The sequence below is a fragment of the Loxodonta africana genome, chromosome 13 (assembly GCF_030014295.1).
Source record: "Loxodonta africana isolate mLoxAfr1 chromosome 13, mLoxAfr1.hap2, whole genome shotgun sequence".
In the NCBI taxonomy this organism is placed as follows: Eukaryota; Metazoa; Chordata; class Mammalia; order Proboscidea; family Elephantidae; genus Loxodonta; species Loxodonta africana.
Genome location: NC_087354.1, coordinates 67,132,094 through 67,149,764, shown reverse-complemented (window position 1 = coordinate 67,149,764; position 17,671 = coordinate 67,132,094).

Sequence of the window (17,671 nt, the reverse complement as noted above, 5' to 3'; positions counted from 1 at the left end):
AGGTTGGGCGACAGTCTCTGCAGAGAATTTCAAAGTTGAGCAATATGCAAGTAGATTCTTTAAGATGATGTGAAGGGGCTATTTTAGGAGTAAGTACAGGGTCTTGAAGAAGGAGAAGTCATGAAAGGCTTGAAAGGAGACGAGTGCCAAAAGAGCCAACTCAAATCCTTTCAGGAAAGGGGAATGTGTGAAGTCACCGGTTGTGGAGGGCTTCGTGATGAGCTACAAAGAGAAGGCCCCACCTAAAGCAAACACATCAACATTTTAGAAACTTCTGCATTGGCCAAATGAAATATTCTGGGGGCCAGATTCAGTCTATGGGCCTTCCAATTTATGTCCCTTAGTTTGTGAATGACATGGGAGGCGTTTTAGGTGGTGGGGACACGTAGGTAAAAAGACAAAGTTAAGGAAGATCAGATGTTATGGATTGAATTGTGTCCTCCCAAAATATATGTTGGAATCCAAATCCCTGTACCTGTGGATATAATCCTGTTTAGAAACAGGGTTTCATTTGTTATGTTAATAAGGCCTGACCAGTGTGGAAGGAGCCCTGATGATGCAGTGGTTAAGTACTCTGCTACTAACCAAACTGTTGGCAGTTTGAGCCCACCAGCTTCCCCAAAGGAGAAAGATGTGGCAGTCTGATTACAGCCTTGGAAACCCTGTGGGGCAATTCTACTCTGTCCTACAGGGTCACTATAAGTCAGAATCAACTCAACAGCAATGAATATTTTGGTTTTATGAGTGTAGAGTGTAATCCCAAACCTAATCACTTTTTACTTATTTAAAAATAGCAGATTAGATTTAGAGATAAGCACATTCTGGACCATGCCCTGTGAGGAGGATCGCCAGGGAACCAAGAAACACCCAGAGATTCCAACAAGGTAGGAATCTACACGGCCAAGACCCTGACTTGAACTTTTATCCTCCAGAACTGTGAGAAATAAATTTCTCTCCTTTAATACCAACCACTTGTGGTATTTATGTTACAGCAGCACCAGGAAACTAAGACAGCAAGTGTATCTGGGGATGACTGTTTCAGCAGCTGGCTGTGGTTTTTCAGGAGGGGCAAGAGAGAAAATGACCATGGGTTGGTTAGGATTGAGGAAGGCTTTGAAATTACTGATGCTGACCTTTACCCTGAACTTACTGGCAAGCCTGATGATGCCTCTAAGCATGAGAATGACATGAAAAGACCTACTTTTAGTAAGATAACTGGCATTGGGGCAGAAGAGGGGCTGAGTGCAGGAAGACAGATTAGTGACGCCAAGGAAGAGTAGAGAGGTTGAGGTGGTGGCAGTAAAGGTGGAGAACATGTCTTAAAACTAGGAGACATTTCTGAGGCAGAATAGACAATGCTTAGATATGGGAGTAAGGAAGGTGTAGTTAAGAATGATCCCAAGTTTCCAGCTTTGATAAGTGATTAGATTAAGCATACCATTAATCATCGACCTGGCAATTTCACTCCTAGGAATATACCCAAAATAATTGAAAGCAGAAACCCAAATAGATGCCTGTACACCAATGTTCACTGCAGCATTCTTCGCCATAGCCAAAAGGTGGAAACAATCCAAGTGCCTAACAACAGATGAATGGTTAAACAAAATGTGGTATATGCATACAATGGAATATTACTCAGCCACAAAGGGAAATGAAGTCCTGAAACATGCTACAAAAGGATGAACTTTGTGAACATTTCGCTGAGCAAAATGAGTCAGACACAAAAGGACAAATATTAAATGATCCCACTTATAGGAAATACGCAGAATAGGCAAATGCGTAGAGATCAAAGTTTATTAGTGATTACCAGGAACTCAAGAAAGTTGGAACTGAGGAGTTTATTACTTAAGGGGTTCTGCGTATCTGTTTGTTGTTGTTAGGTGCCATCCAGTTGATTTTCAACTTATGGCAGCCCTATGTGACAGTGTAGAACTGCCTCATAGGGTTTCCTTGGCAATCTTTACGAAGCAGGTTGTTGGGTCTTTCTCCAGCAGAGCCTCTGGGTAGGTTTGCACTGTTAACTTTTCAGTTAGTAGCCGAGTGCTTAATCATTGCAAAACATTTGAAAATAGATAGTGGTGGATGTAATTATACACTTAAGAATGGCTAAAATGGCAAATATTTTATTATATATATTTTGCCATAATAAAAAAAATACTATTAATCAAAACTGACAATCAGTAAAGGAGAAAATTGGAAGAGTGGTCTTTTCTGTTAGAGACATACTAAAGTTTACATAACTGGTGTTTAACCAGGTGCACTATTCTTTCCTTTCGTTTTCCTTTTTTTTCTAGTTTGAAACATCTCAAATTTTACAAAACAGTTGCAAGTACAATGTAAAGAACTTTCTTTTCCTAAACCATTTCTAAGTTACTGACCTCATGCCCTGCTGATATGGTTAGATGCTGTCAAGCCGATTCCAACTTATAGCGACCCTGTGTACAGCATAACGAAACACTGCCGGGTCCTGTACCATCCTCACAACTGTTGCTGTGCTTGAGCCCAGTGTTGCAGCCACAATGGGTCTTCCTCTTTTTCACTGACCCTCTCCTTTACCAACCATGCTATCCTTCTCCAGGGCCTGATCCCTCCTGATAACATGTCCAAAGTACCTGAGAAGAAGTCTTGCCATGCTCCCTTCTAAGGAGCATTCTGATTGTGCTTCTTCCAAGACAGATTTGTTCATTCTTTTGGCAGTCCATGGTATACTCAATATCCTTCGCCAACACCATAATTCAAACCCAGCAATCCTTCTTCGCTCTTCCTTATTCATTGTCCAGCTTTCACGTGCATATAAGGTGACTGAAAATTTCATGGCTTGGGTCAGGTGCACCTTAGTCCTCAAGGTGACATCTTTGCTTTTTAATACTTTAAAGAGGTCTTTTCCCCCAGATTTGCCCAAGGTAATACGTCGTTTCATTTCTTGACTGCTATTTCCATGGGTATTGATTGTGGATCCAAGTAAAATGAAGTCCTTGACAGCTTTGATATTTTCTCCTTTTATCAAGATATTGCTTATTGGTCCAGTTGTGAGGGTTTCCGTTTTCTTTATGTCGAGATGTAATAAATACTGAAGGCTGTAGTCACTGATCTTCATCAATAAGTGCTTTAAGTTCTCTTCACTTTCTGCAAGGAAGGTTGTATCATCTGCATATCACAGGTTGTTAATGAGCCTTCTACCAATCCTGATTGGTATAGTCCAGCTTCTCAGATTATTTGCTCAGCATACAGATTGAATAAGTATGGTGAAAGGATACAAGCCTGAAGCACATCTTTCCTTATTTTAAACCATGTAGTATCTCCTTGTTCTCTTCAAACAACTGCCTCTTTGTCTATGTACCACATGAGCACAATTAAGTATTCTGGAATTCCAATTCTTCACAATATTATCCCTAATTTGCTGTGATCCACACAGTTGAACGCATTTGTACAGTCAATAAAACACAGGTAAACATCTCTCTGCTATTCTCTGCTTTCAACCAGCATCCATCTGACATCAGCAATGATATCCCTCGTTTCATGTCCTCTTCTGAATCCAGCTTGAATTTCTGGCAGTTCCCTGTCAATGGGAAACCCTGGTGGTGTAGCGGCTAAGTGCCATGGCTGCTAACCAAAGGGTCGGCAGTTCAGATTTGCCAGGCGCTCCTTGGAAACTGTCGGGCAGTTCTACTCTGTCCTATGGGGTCGCTATAAGTTGGAATCGACTCGACGGCGCTGGGTTTGTTTTTTTTTCGTTTCCCTGTCAATGTACTGCTGCAACCATTTTTGAATTATCTTTAGCATAATTTTAGTTGCATGTGATATTAACGATATTGTTCCAAAATTTCCAGATTGTTTTGGGTCACCTTTCTTTGGAATGGGCACAAATATGGATCTCTTCCTGTCATTTAGCCAGGTATCTCTCCTCCAAATTTCTTGGCATAGAAAGTGAGCACTTACGGCATTGCATCCACTTGTTGAAACACCTCAGTCAGTATTGCAAGATTCTTGATTTTCGCTAATGCCTTCCATGCTGCTTGTACTTCTTCCTTCAGTACCATCGGTTCATGATCGTATTCTATCTCCTAAAATGGTTGAAAGTCGACTAATTCTTTTTGGAACAGGGACTCTGTATACCTTCCGTTTTCTTTTTTGATACTCCCTGTGTCATTCACTTTTTTGCTCACCCAAAAAAACCATACCAAACCCACTGCCATCAAGTTGATTCCAACTCATAGCGATCCTATAGGACAGAGTAAAACTGCCCCATAGAGTTTCCAAGGAGCAACTGGTGGATTTGAACTCCTGACCTTTTGGTTAGTAGCCAAGCTTGTAATGACTGTGCCACCAGGGTGCCTATAAAATCCTTCAGTATTGCAGCTTGAGGCTTGAATTTTTTCTTCAGTTCTTTCGGCTTGAGAAATACCAAGCATGTTCTTCCCTTTTGGTTTTCTAACTCCAGGTCTTTACACATTTCATTATAATACTTTACCCTGTCTTTTCCACCCTTTGAAATTTTCTGGTCAGCTCTTCGGCTTCATCATTTCTTCCATTCGTTTTATCCCATTTTGGTCTTCTTTTTTTTCTGTCTTTTTAATGACCTTTTGCTTTCTTCATATGTGCTGCCCTTGATATCATCCTGTAACTCCTCTAGTCTTCAGTCATTAGTGGTCAATGCATCAAATCTATTCTTGAGATGGGCTCTAAATTCAGGCAAGATATACTCAGGGTGGTCCTTTGACTGTTGTGAACGTGCTTTAATTTTCTTCAGCTTCAACTTGAATATGCATATGAGCAATTGATGGTCTGTTATGAAGTTGGCCCCTGGCCTTGTTCTGACTGATGATATTGAGGTTTTCCATCTTCTCTTTTCACAGATGTAGTTGATTTGATTCCTGTGTTTTCCATCCAGTGAGATCCACTCATATACCCACCTTTTTGTTGTTGAAAAAAGGTATTTGCAGTGAAGAAGTCTTCGGTCAAAGAAAAGGAAGATTTTTTACCAATTTCTGTGGTCTGAAATCGATCAAAAGTACCATCAAGATGCACTGATAATTGCTGGCGATCGACATGAAAAAGGAGATCACATGATAGAATTTTGCAAGACCAACGACTTTGACATTAGTGTTTGGTGCGTACTTTTGAATAATTGTCAAATGAACTGGTCTTCCTTGCAAGTATATGGATATTTTCCTATTACTGAATTTCAGCATAGAGCTTGAAATGTTCTATTTGACAATGAACGCAACATCATTCCCTTCATAGTAGTTCATATGATTGTCCGATTCAAAATGGCCATTGCCTGTCCATTTCAGCTCAGTAATGCCTGTGATATCATTCTTTATGCGTTCCATTTCATTTTTGGCAACTTCCAGTTTTCCTTGATTCATATTTTGTACATGGAATGGATGTTTGCAGTTGTTTCTTCTCATTTTAAGTCATGCCACCTCAGCAAATGAAGATTCTGAAAGCTTGATTGCATCCACATCATTAAGGTTGACTCTACTTTGAGAAGGCAGCCCTTCTCCGGTTGTATTTTGAGTGACTTCCAACCTGAGGGGCTCGTCTTCCAGCACTATATCAGACAATGTTCTGCTATTATACAGAAGGTTTTCACAGGCCAATTTTTTCATAAGTAGACCGCCATACCCTTCTTCCTGGCGTGTATTAGCCTGGGAGCTCCACTGAAACCTGTCCCCTGTGGGTGACCCTGCTGGTATTTGAAATACCAGTGGCATAGCTTCCAGCATCACAGCTATACGAAGCCACTACAGTCAGCAAACTGAACAGATGGGTGATGGGCCTAATGCCCTATCAATTCCTAATTTCTTAGGTGTATTTCTGACAAACACGAACATTCTCCTACATAATCAGAATATAACCAGCAAAATCAAAATTTACTTGATACATTAAAAAATTAGTGCCATGTAACTCCCAAACCTCATTTTAGTTTTGTCAAATGTTAATATTTTTTAGCAAAAGGGTCCAGTTCAGAATCATGGTTGTGTTCAGTTGTCATGTCTGTTTAGTTTCCTCGAGTCTGGAATAGTTCCACAGGCTTTCCTTGACTTTCATGTCCTTGACTCTTTTGAAGATTACAGGTCAGTTATTTTGTTATGTGTCCCTCACTTTGGTTTTGTCTAATGTTTTCTCACGATTAGATTCAGGTTATGCATCTTTGGCAGGGAAATCAAAGAAGCGATGCTAGGTTCTTCTCATTGCATCTTATCAGATGGCACACGATTTCAATTTATCGCATTACTGATGATGTTTGCTTTGATCACTTGATTAAAATGGTGTCTGCCAGTTTTCTTCACTTTAAAGTTACTGTTTTTTCCTGTGTAATTAATAAGTAAATTTGCTATTCCTCATCAAACTTTTATTTATTCATTAATTTATATCAAAATGGAATTTTTTTTTTTTTGAGTTGTTTATAATCTGTACTTTTTTTTTTATGTCCTTAAATTATACCAAATTTGGCCAGCAGGAGCCCCTTCAAGCTGGCTTCTGTGTCCTTTTGACATGCTCTTATTGTTCTTTGAACACAACCTTGCTTTCTAGTCTAAAAAGATATTCCAGACTCATCTTGTACTTTCTCTGCTAGCCACGAAATCAGTCATTTCTCTAAGAAGTCTCATTTCCTTTTAGCAGAGAATAATATTTAAAAGCCACACTCTGGAGGCTCGGTGTGCTTATTGTTATTGGAGAGTAGCTATTCCCAGGTCCTTTCAGTGTATGGAGGTAGAAAATATATGTACGTATGTTCACCCCTACATACAAACACACACATTTATAGCTTTATTTTTTTCTAACTCTACATATATTGGAAATTATGAACTCACAATAACATGAGCAATTCCAATCCAACATCATGGGGTTCATTCTAGTTTTCTCCTTTTCCATATTTGTGAGATCATTCTCCAACAGAGAATGATCTTGTTACTTACTTGATCAATCTACCACATGTAGTCAGTGGCCGATCTCTACCATCGTTCTTTCCCCCACAGTGGCCCTCCTCACCCCAGTCAGCTCCTGGCACTTCCTGAAGACCTGACTTCTCCTGTAGGGACCCTCCTCACCCTGCTTAGGTTCTGAAACACCAATTCTGGGCACTGCAGGTCCTGACCCTCACCTTGGGTTCAGACACCTACTTCGTTCTGTTCCACCTAACAGCTTTCGGACTGAATTGTTCAGGAAGAGAAAAAGGAGAGACTGGAAAGAAAGGAAGAGAAGGGAAGGGAAGGGAAAAGAAAGAAGTAAAGGAATGATAAATAGATCTATTGAGAAACACTGTAGCAGAGGGGTTGAGGCAGATCCAGAAGTTGGGTTACAACAGTCTCCAATGCTTGTTTTAAGATGTACTTTTAAAAAAAAATTAATGTTTTATTTGTGATGGAGTCCCTGGGTAGTACAAACAGTTAACGTGCTCAGCTGCTAACCAAAAGGTTGGAGGTTCCAGTCTACTCGGAGGTATCTTGCAAGAAACTTGTGGTGCTCTACTTCTGAAAGATCACAGCCATTGAAAATCCTGTGGGACACAGATCTACACATGGGGTGGCCATGAGTCAGAGTCGACTCAACAACAATTGGGAGTTTCGTGATAACTGCAGATTCGCATGTAGTCTTAAGAAATAGTAGAGAAATACTATATACCCTTTACCCAGTTTCCTCCGCTGATTTAAAAAAAAAAAAGTTGCTGTCAAGTCAATTCCAACTCATGGTGCCCTCATGTGTTTGAGAGTAGAACTGTGCTCCACAGGGTTTTTGGTGGTTGTGGTCTGCCAGAAGGAGATCTCCAGGGCTTTCTTCTGAGGTGCCTTTTGGTGGGTTTGAACTGCCAACCTTTCGATTAATAGCTGAGTGCATAACCATTTGCACCACCCAGGGCTCCATTTCCTGAAAGATAACTTCTTGCAAAACCATAGTACAATATCATAACCAGGATATTGACATTGATACACTCAAGACACAAAACATTTCCGTCACTACAAGGGTCCCTCGCTTTGCCCTTTTGTAGCCACACCCACTTCCCTCCCATCCACACTCCCCCCTCAGCTCCTCACAACAACTAACCTGTTCTCCATTTCTATAATTTTGTCATTTCGAGAATGTTATATAAATGGAATCATACACTATGTAACCTTTTGGGATTGGCTTTTTTCATTCACCTTAATTCTCTGCGAATACATCCAGGTTGCTGCATGTATCAATGTTTATTCCTTTTTATTGCTTATTAGTATTTCATGGTACATCTATGGATATACCATTTTTGGTTTAACCATTTACCTGCTGAAGGTCATCTGGGTTGTTTCCTGTTTGGGGTTATCACATTAAAACGGTTACAAACATTCATGTACAGGTTTTTGTGTGAACATAAATCATTTCTCTGGCACAAATGCCCAGGAGTGTAATTACTGGGTAAAAAAAATTTTTTTTTTTTTTTAATGATAATTGCACATTTAGTTTTTGAAGAAACTACCAAATTCTTTTCCATATTGGTCGTACCATTTTAAATTCCAGCAATATATGAGTGATTTGGTTTCTCCGCATCCTCACCAGCACTTGGTGGTGTCATTATTTCTTATTTTAGCGATTCTGGTAAGTTTGTAGTGGTATCTCCCTGTGGTTATAATTTGCATGTCCTAAAAAAAAAATGGAGCCCTGGTGGCACAGTGGTTAAGAGCTCGGCTGCTAACCAAAAGGTCACCAGTTCAAATACAGTAGCCACTCCTTGGAAACCCTATGGGGCAGTTCTACTCTGTCTTATAGGGTCACTATGAGTCGCAATCGACTTGACGGCAACAGGGTTTTTTTTTTTTCTTCTAATGGCTAATGGTGTGGAACACCTTTTCATGTGCTTATTTGCCATCTGCATATATTCTTCAGTGAAATATCTCTTTATGCCTTTTGCCCATGCTCTGATTGTACTGTGTATTTTTTTTTTACTGTTAAGTTTTGAGAAGTTTTTATATATTCTAGATAAATGGTCCTTTGTTGGAGATATGGCTTACAAATACTCTCTCTCACTACTCACTATGTAGCTTGTCTTTTTATCCTCTTAACAAGGTCTTTCCCAGAGCAAAACTTTTAGTTTTGATGAAGTCCAATTTACCAACCTTTTCTTTTTATGGGTTGTGCTCTTGGTGTCCAGTCTAAGAACTCTTTGCTTAGCCCTAGATTCTGAAGATTTTACCTATGTTTCTTTCTAACAGTTTTAAAGTCTTATGTTTTACACTTAAGTCTGTGATCCATTTTGACTTAACTTTTATATAGGGTGTGAGGTTGAGTTTGAGACTGAGTTTTTTTTTGGCCTATCAATGCTCATTTGCTCCAGCAGCATTTACTACAAAAAAAAAAAAAAAGGCTATCCTTTTTCCATTGAATTGCCTTTGCACCTTTGTCAGCAATCAGTTGGGCATATTTTTATGGGTCTATTTCTGTGTTCTCTATCCTGTCCCATTGCTGTATGTATCTATTCTTTTGTAATACCAGTCTTTTTTACTGTAGCTGTATAATAAATCTTGAAATTTGGTAGGATGATTCTTCCCTCTTTATTACTCTTTTTCAAAATTGTTTTTGCTATCATTGTTCCTTGGCCTTGCCATATAAATTTTTGAATAATCTTGTCTATATTTACAAAAAATCTTGGTGAAATTTTTATAGCAATTGCTTTAAACATAACACTTTGAGGAAAATTTATGTCTTTACTATATTTGACTTTTATCTTTTGTGTGTGTGTGTGTGTGTGTTTTAGGTGAAGGTTTACAGTGAAAACAAGTTTTTCACTAAAAAATTTTATACACAAACTGTTTTGTGACATTAGTTGCAACCCCTGCAATGTATCAGCACTCTTCCCCTTTCCCTTTCCACCCTGGGTTCTCAGTGCCCGTTCATTCAGTTTTCCTGTCCCTTCCTGCCTTCTTATCTTTGCTTTTGGGCAGGTATTGCTCATTTGGTCTTCTGTACTTGATCGAACTAGGAAGCACGTTCCTCACATGTTATTATTTGTTTTATAGGCCTGTCTCTTATGGATTGAATTGTGTCCCCCCAAAATATGTGTCAACTTGGCTGGGCCATAATTCCCAGTATTGTGTGATTGTCCACCATTTCGCCACATGACGTGATATCCTATGTGTTGTAAATCCTGTCTTTATGAAGTTAATGAGGCAAGATTAGAGGCAGCTATGTTAATGAGGCAGGACTCAACGTATAAGATTAAGTTGTATCTTAAACCAATCTCTTTTGAGATATAAAAGAGAGAAGCAAGCAGAAAGACATGGGGACCTCATATCACTAAGTAGTGCCAGGAGCACAGTGCATCCTTTGGATCCAGGGTTCCTGTGATGGGAAGCCGCTACTCCAAGGGAAGATTGATGACAGGGACCTTCCTCCACAACCTACAGAGAGAAAGCTTCCCCTGGAGCTGGCACCCTGAATTCGGACTTTAAGCCGCCTAGAGTGTGAGAAAATAAATTTCTCTTTGTTTAAGGCATCCACTTGTGGTATTTCTGTCATAGCACAACTACGTAACTAAATTATCTTAGTTATCTGTCTAATCTTTGGCTGAAACGTCAACTTTGGGAGTGGCTTCAGTTCTGAGTTAGCAGGGAGTCTGGGAGCCATAGTGTCCGGGGTTCCTCCAATCACTGTCAGACCAGTAAGTCTGTCTTCTTTTGTGAATTTGAATTTTGTTCTATGTTTTTCTCCTGCTCTGCCCGGGACCCTCTATAGCGATCCCAGTCAGAGCAGCCGGTGGTGGTAACCAAACACCATCTAGTCGTAGGCTCAGGCTGGTGGAGGCTGTGGCTCATGTGGTCCATTAGTATTTTGGACTAATATTTTCCTTGTGTCTTTGGTTTTCTTCATTCCTCTTTGCTCCGAACGTGCTGGAACCAATAGGTGTATCTTAGACGGCTGCTTGAAAGCTTTTAAGACTCCAGACGCTACTCACCAAAGTAGGATGTGGAACATTTTATCAACTATATTATGCCAGTTGACCTAGATGTCCCTGAGACTATGGTCCTTAGCCCTCAGCCCCAGTAGTTTAGTCTCTCAAGATGTTTGTATGTGTCTAGGAAGCTTCTATGACTTTGCCTTAGTCTAGTTGTGCTGACTTCCCCTATATTGTATGGTGTTTTTCCTTTCACCAAAGTTAACAACAAAGTTAACACTTGTCTACTATCTAGTTAGTTATTTCCTCTCCTCACCCTTCCCTTCCCTTGTAACCATCAACTATTTCTTTTTTTTTTTTGTATGTGTAAACCTTTTCTTGGGTTTTTATAATGGTGGTCTCGTACAATATTTGTCCTTTCGTGACTGACTTATTTCACTTAGCATACTTCATCTACGTTGTGAGAAGTTTCATGGATTCATCACTGTTTTTTCTTATTAGATAGTATTCCATTGTGTGTATGTATTATAATTTGTTTATCCATTCATCTGTTGATGGGCACTTAGGTTATTTCCGCTATTGTGAATAATGCTGCAATAGACATGAGTGTGTATATGTCTATTTATGTGATGGCTCTGATTTCTCTAGGATATATTCCTAGGAGTGGGATTGTTGGATCATACGGTATTTCTATTTGTAGCTTTTTAAGCGGCACCATATCATTTTCCACAGTGGTTGTACCATTTTACATTCCCACCAGCAGTGCTGAAGAGTTCCAATCTCCCTGCAATCGCCCCAACATTTGTTATTTTCTGTTTTGTTTTGTTTTTCACTATTCATGTAATGTTGGAGTGAGACGTATCTTATTGTAGTTTTGGTTTGCATTTCTCTAATGGCTGATGATTGTGAGCATTTTCCCATGTGTCTTTCTTCTGACTGTTTTCTTTGGTGAAGTGTTTATTCATATCCTTTGCCCATTTTTTAGCGGGTTATTTGTCCTTTTGTTTTTGAGGTGTTGAAGTATTGTTGGATTTTCGAGATTAGGCCCTTGTCAGATATGGCATGAATTTACGTATTTCATCCTGGATGAATTGTGATAGTTTATGTTTTGGGGGAAAGTGGTCTATTTTGCCTGGTTGTCACATTTATGTATGTAGAGTTGTTTATTGTATTCCCTTATTATCCTTTTGATGTCTGCAGAGTCTGTAATGCTGTCCCATTTCATTCCTTATTTTGGTAATTTCTGTCATCTCTCTTTTTATTCCTGACAGTCTTTCTAGAGATTTGTCAATTTCGTTGATTTTTTTTTAAGACAACCAGTTCTTTGTTACATTGGTGTCATGGATTGAATTATGTCCCCCCAAAAATATGTGTATTGACTTGGTTAGGCCATGATTCCCAGTATTGTGTGGTTGGCTTCCATTTTGTGACTGTAGTTTTGTGATAAGAGGATTAGGGTGGGATTGTAACACCACCCTTACTCAGGTCACCTACCTGATCCAACGTGGAAGGAGTTTCCCTGGGGTGTGGCCTGTACCACCTTTTATCTCTCAAGAGATACAAGGAAAAGGAAGCAAGCAGAGAGTTGGGGACCTCATACCACCAAGAAAGCAGCACCAGGAGTGGAGTGCATCCTTTGGACACAGGTTCCCTATGCCTGAGAAGCACCTCAACCAGGGAAAGTTTGAGGACAAGGACCTTCTTCCAGAGCCAACAGAGAAAGCCTTCCCTTGGAGCTGATGCCCTGAATTTGGACTTGTAACCCACTAGACTGTGAGAAAATAAATTTCTCTTTGTTAAAGCCATCCACTTGTGGTATTTCTGTTATAGCAGCACTAGATGGCTAAAACAATTGGTTTTCTTTATTCTTTTACTGTTTTCAATTTCAATGATTTCTGCTCTTATTTTTATAATTTCCTTCCTTCTGTTTGCTTTAAGTTTATTTTGCTCTAACTATTCTAGGTTCATGAGGCTAGAGTTTAGATTATTAATTTGAGACTTTCGCTATTTTCTAATGTGTATATATATTTTTTTATATTTAGTGCTATAAATTTCCCTCTTGACTCTGCTATAGCTGTGTTCCACAAACTTTGTTATGTTGTATTTTAATTTTCTTTCAGCTCAATACATTTTTAAAAAATATTTGTTTTGAGATCTCCTCTTTGACCCACATATTATTGTCATGGATTGAATTGTATCCCCCCAAAATATCTGTCAACTTAGCTAGGTCGTGATTCCCAGTATTGTATAATTGTCTACCTTTTTGTCATCTGATGTGATTCCCTAGGTGTGGTAAATCCTATCACTATGATGTAATGAGATGGATTTGTGGCAGTTATATTGACGAGATCTACAAGATTAGATAGGTCTTAAGCCAATCTCTTTTGAGATATAAAAAAGAGCAGAGAGTCAGGGGTACCTCATACCACCAAGAAAGCAGTGCTGGGAACAGAGTGCATCCTTTGGACCTGAGATTTCTGCACTGAGATGCTCACAGACCAAAAGAAGACTGATGACAAAGATCTTCTTCCAGAGCCCACAGAGAGAGAAAGCCTTCCCCTGGAGCCGGCACACTGAATTCAGACTTCTAGCTTACTGGACTATGAGAGAATAAACTTCTCTTTGTTAAAGCCATTCACTTGTGGTATTTCTGTTATAGCAGCACTAGATGACTAAGACAGTCATCTAGACTTCTGTTGCTTAGTTTCCATGTGTTCAAGATTTTCTTCTTAACATTCTGTTATTGATTTGTAGTTTGATTCCATTGTGGTCAGAGAACACCGTCTGTATAACTTATGTTCTTTTAAAATTTGTTAAGGTCTGCCTTATGGTCTAGGATATGGTCTATCTTAGTATATATTCCAAGAGTACTTAAAAACAATGTGTATTCGGCAGTTGTTGAGTGGAATGTTTTATGGAATTTTTATTAGATCCTGTTGTTTCCTAGTGTTGCTAAGTTCTTTTACTTCCTTGCTGATATTCTGTCTAGTTGCTGAGAGAGGGTTGTTAAATTCTTATTATGAGTTTTTCTATCTGTCGGATTTATCAGTTTTTGCTTCACATATTTTGCAGCTCTGTTGTTTAGTGCATATACACTTAAGATTGTTATTTCTTACTGGTATATTGACCCTATTATCATACATAATGTCTATCTGTTTCTGGTCATTTTCTTTGTGCTGAAGCCTACCTTTGCTAATATTAAAATAGCCACTGCTTTCCTTTGATTAATGTTTGTATTATGCATGCATACATACATATGTGTGTGTGTATATATATATATTTGCATTTTGGAGCCCTGGTGGTACAGAGATTAAGAAACAGTTCAGCTGCTAATCAAAAGGTTTGTAGTTTGAACCCACTAGCCACTCTTTGGAAATCCTATGGGGCAGTTCTATTCTCTTTATATTTGAAGTAAGTTTCTTGTAGATAACATATAGTTGGGACATGGTTTTTAATCCAATCTGCCAATCTTTTCAAATAACTTCTATAAGTTACTTGAATATTTTTTAGTATTCTATTTTGATTTATCTAAAGTTTTTTAGATTATATCTCTTTGTATAGCTTTTTTAGTAGCTGATCCAGGTATTACGTTATATACACATAACTAGTCACAGTCCACTGGTGGGGTCATTTTATCAGTTTGAGTGAAGTATAGAAACCTTAGATCACTTTACCCTTCCTGTTTATAAAATAATTGTCTTAAATATTTACTCTAAATACATTTAGAACCACTTAAGATAGTGTTATAATTTTTGCTTCAATCCTCAAAAATAATTCAGAAATGTCAAGAGGAGAAGGAACAATTTCTGTATTTCATCACATTTTTGCTTATTGTGTACCTCCTTCCTTCCTGGTGTTCCAAGGTTCTTTCTTTCATTGTTGTGTTTCTCTTTACAGAAATTCTTTTAGCCATCCTTTCAGGGTAAATCAGCTGTACTTGTTTTATATATAATGTCTAGCGTTTATAGTTGTACTTAGCAGAAGGAATAGGGAAAAGTATGTATACTCTGTGTTTCTGGAAGCAAAAGTCCTACATTGTGACCTCTCTAAAGTTGAGGGCTGTCTTTCAATTGCTATTAGTCAAGCTTCCGTCATACCATAGTTGTTTTTTGTCTCTACATGTACACATTGATCAGCTATTTATATCATGTCATTTTTAGCTGCATACATTCTTTGAGCAAAGCCTTAGCTTTTAGGGAAAGGAATTCACAGATATGGAAAGTCCTCTCAAAAACTTGAAGGAAGAAGGATTTCCCTTGGGCTAAAAAGAGATTTCACCAGAGAACAGGGAAAAAGAAAAGGAAATAGAAATGGGTAAAAGTCATCATGAACCCCAGATAACCCACCAGTGTGTTAGTTCTTTGAGCTTTTCAAGGACTTGTATAGTAACAGTTAAAAATAAGCTTTCTAAGGTCATGGAAGTGCCATAGACACCTCTAAACTCCCCGAGGGACCAAACTTCTGGGCTGAGGGCTGTGGGGACCATGGTCTTGGGGAACATCTAGCTCAATTGGCATAACATACTTTTTAAGGAAAATGTTCTACATTCTACTTCGATGAGTAGCATCTGGGGTCTTAAAAGCCTGTAGGCAGCCATCTAAGATACTCCACTGGTCTCACCCCTTGGGGAGCAAGGAAGAATGAAGAAAACTAAAGATACAGGGGAAGATTAGTCCGAATGACTAATGAACCATAACTACCACGGCTTCCACCAGACTGAGTCCAGTACAAGTAGATGGTGCCCAGCTACCACCACAGACTGCTCTGACAGGAATCACACTAGAGAGTCCTGGACAGAGCTGGAGAAAAATGTAGAGCAAAATTCTAACTCACAAAAAAAGACCAGACTTACTGGTTTGACAGAGACTGGAGAAACCCCGTGAGTATGGCCCCCAGACACCCTTTTAGCTCAGTAATGAAGTCACTCCCAAGGTTTACCCATCAGCCATAAGTTAGACAGGCCCATAAAACAAAATGAGGCTAAAGGGGCACAACATCCCAGGGGCAAGGACTAGAAGGCAGGAGGGGATAGAAAAGCTGGTGATAGGGAACCCAAGGTAGAGAAGGGAGAATACTGACATGTCATGGGGCTGTTAACCAATGTCGTAAAACAATATGTGTACTAACTTCTTAATGAGAAACTAGTTTGTCCTGTAAACCTTCGTCTAAAGTACAGTAAAAAAAGTAAAAATAAGCTGGCTAGAAAGTGTAATGAAGTGATTGTTATTTCTGGTGGACAGCAGCAGCCCTTTGACATTTCAGTCAACAAACCACTTAAAGACCACTGGAGGAAGAAATAGGAGACCTCAGAGTCATCAAAAAACCTTCCATTGATACTTTCTAGGAAGATCAATAAAGTGTCACCATCAAAACTTAGAAAATGGATGTCAGTGTCCTGGAAGAAAATACAGAGACAATAGTGGAGCTCCCTTGAAAATTGTTATGTCACCAATGCTATGGGTAGCACTGAAGACAGCTTTGTGTGAAACATCACAGATAATGACTTCGCTTTGAAAAGTGATTCAGAGAATTCAGACACTTACTGTGACAAAGTTTTAGGAACATCTTAATTTACAGTTTGTATTTTCTTATATACACACACACAAACAATACACTCTTTTTAAAAAAGTAGTCCTAAATAAAATCAAAAGAACTCTTTCAGTAAATATAAAAATAAAATTCAAAATGATAAGAAATCATCATTATCTTAGTTTCTTAAAAAAAATTTTTTTTTTTTTTTTTTTTTTTAGTGCTGCTATAACAGAAATACCACAAGTGGGTGGATTTAACCAACAGAAATTTATTTTCTCGTAATGTAGGAGGTTAGAAGTCCAACTTCAGGGCACCAGCTCTAGGGAAAGTCTCTCTTTTTCAGCTTTGAGAAAAGGTCCTTGTTTCTTTTCAGCTTCTGTTCCTCAGTCCCTTGGCAATCTTCATGTGATGTGGCATCTATCTTCCCCCATCTGTGCTTCCTTGCTTCTGTGTCCCATCTGCTCCTTTTATATCTCCAAAGTGATTGGCTCAAGACACATCGTACAGTGATACGGTCTCATTAACTTAATAAAGAAAAACCTATCCCCAAATGAAATTACATCCACAGGTATAGGGGTTTGGATTCTAATACATATTTTGGACCCAATTCAGCCTATAATAATTATGCTATTGTGTAATTGGCATCATTTTTTCTAGTTGTAAGTAAAATAATGAGGTGTCTTACCATCAGTAGTATCTTAGTACTTAAGAAAAACTCCTCATGGAGTTGTCATGGTCATTAAATGAGGTAACACACTTTAAGCATTTAAAACATTGGATGCTCAATAGTAATGACTCTATAAATATTAGTTATTGTTGTTGTCGTGTGTTGTTGAGTCGATTCTGACTCATAGCAACCCTATAGGGCAGAGTAGAACTGCCTCATAGAGTTTCCTAGGTTGTAATCTTTATTGGAGCATATCGCCAGGTCTTTTCTTCTGTAGAGAGGCTAGTGAGTTTCTACTGTGGACCTGTCGATTAGCAGCTGAGCACTTAGCGACTGCACCACCAAGGCTCCTTTATTTTTATTAAGTAACTAAAAATGCTGTTCTGGACCTTGGGAGAGAGGCAAGGGTTGCAGAAAACAAACTTGTGAATTATCAACACATTTTTTTTTTTTAGATGTAATGGAGGCCAATGGAGTAGATGAGATTACCCAAAGAAAGAATGTAGAGTGAGAAGATAAAACAACCAAGGTAAAAAACAAAGGTATATTAAAAAATAGACAGAGGTATTGGCATTAGTGAAGAAGACTGAAAAAGGGGTCTT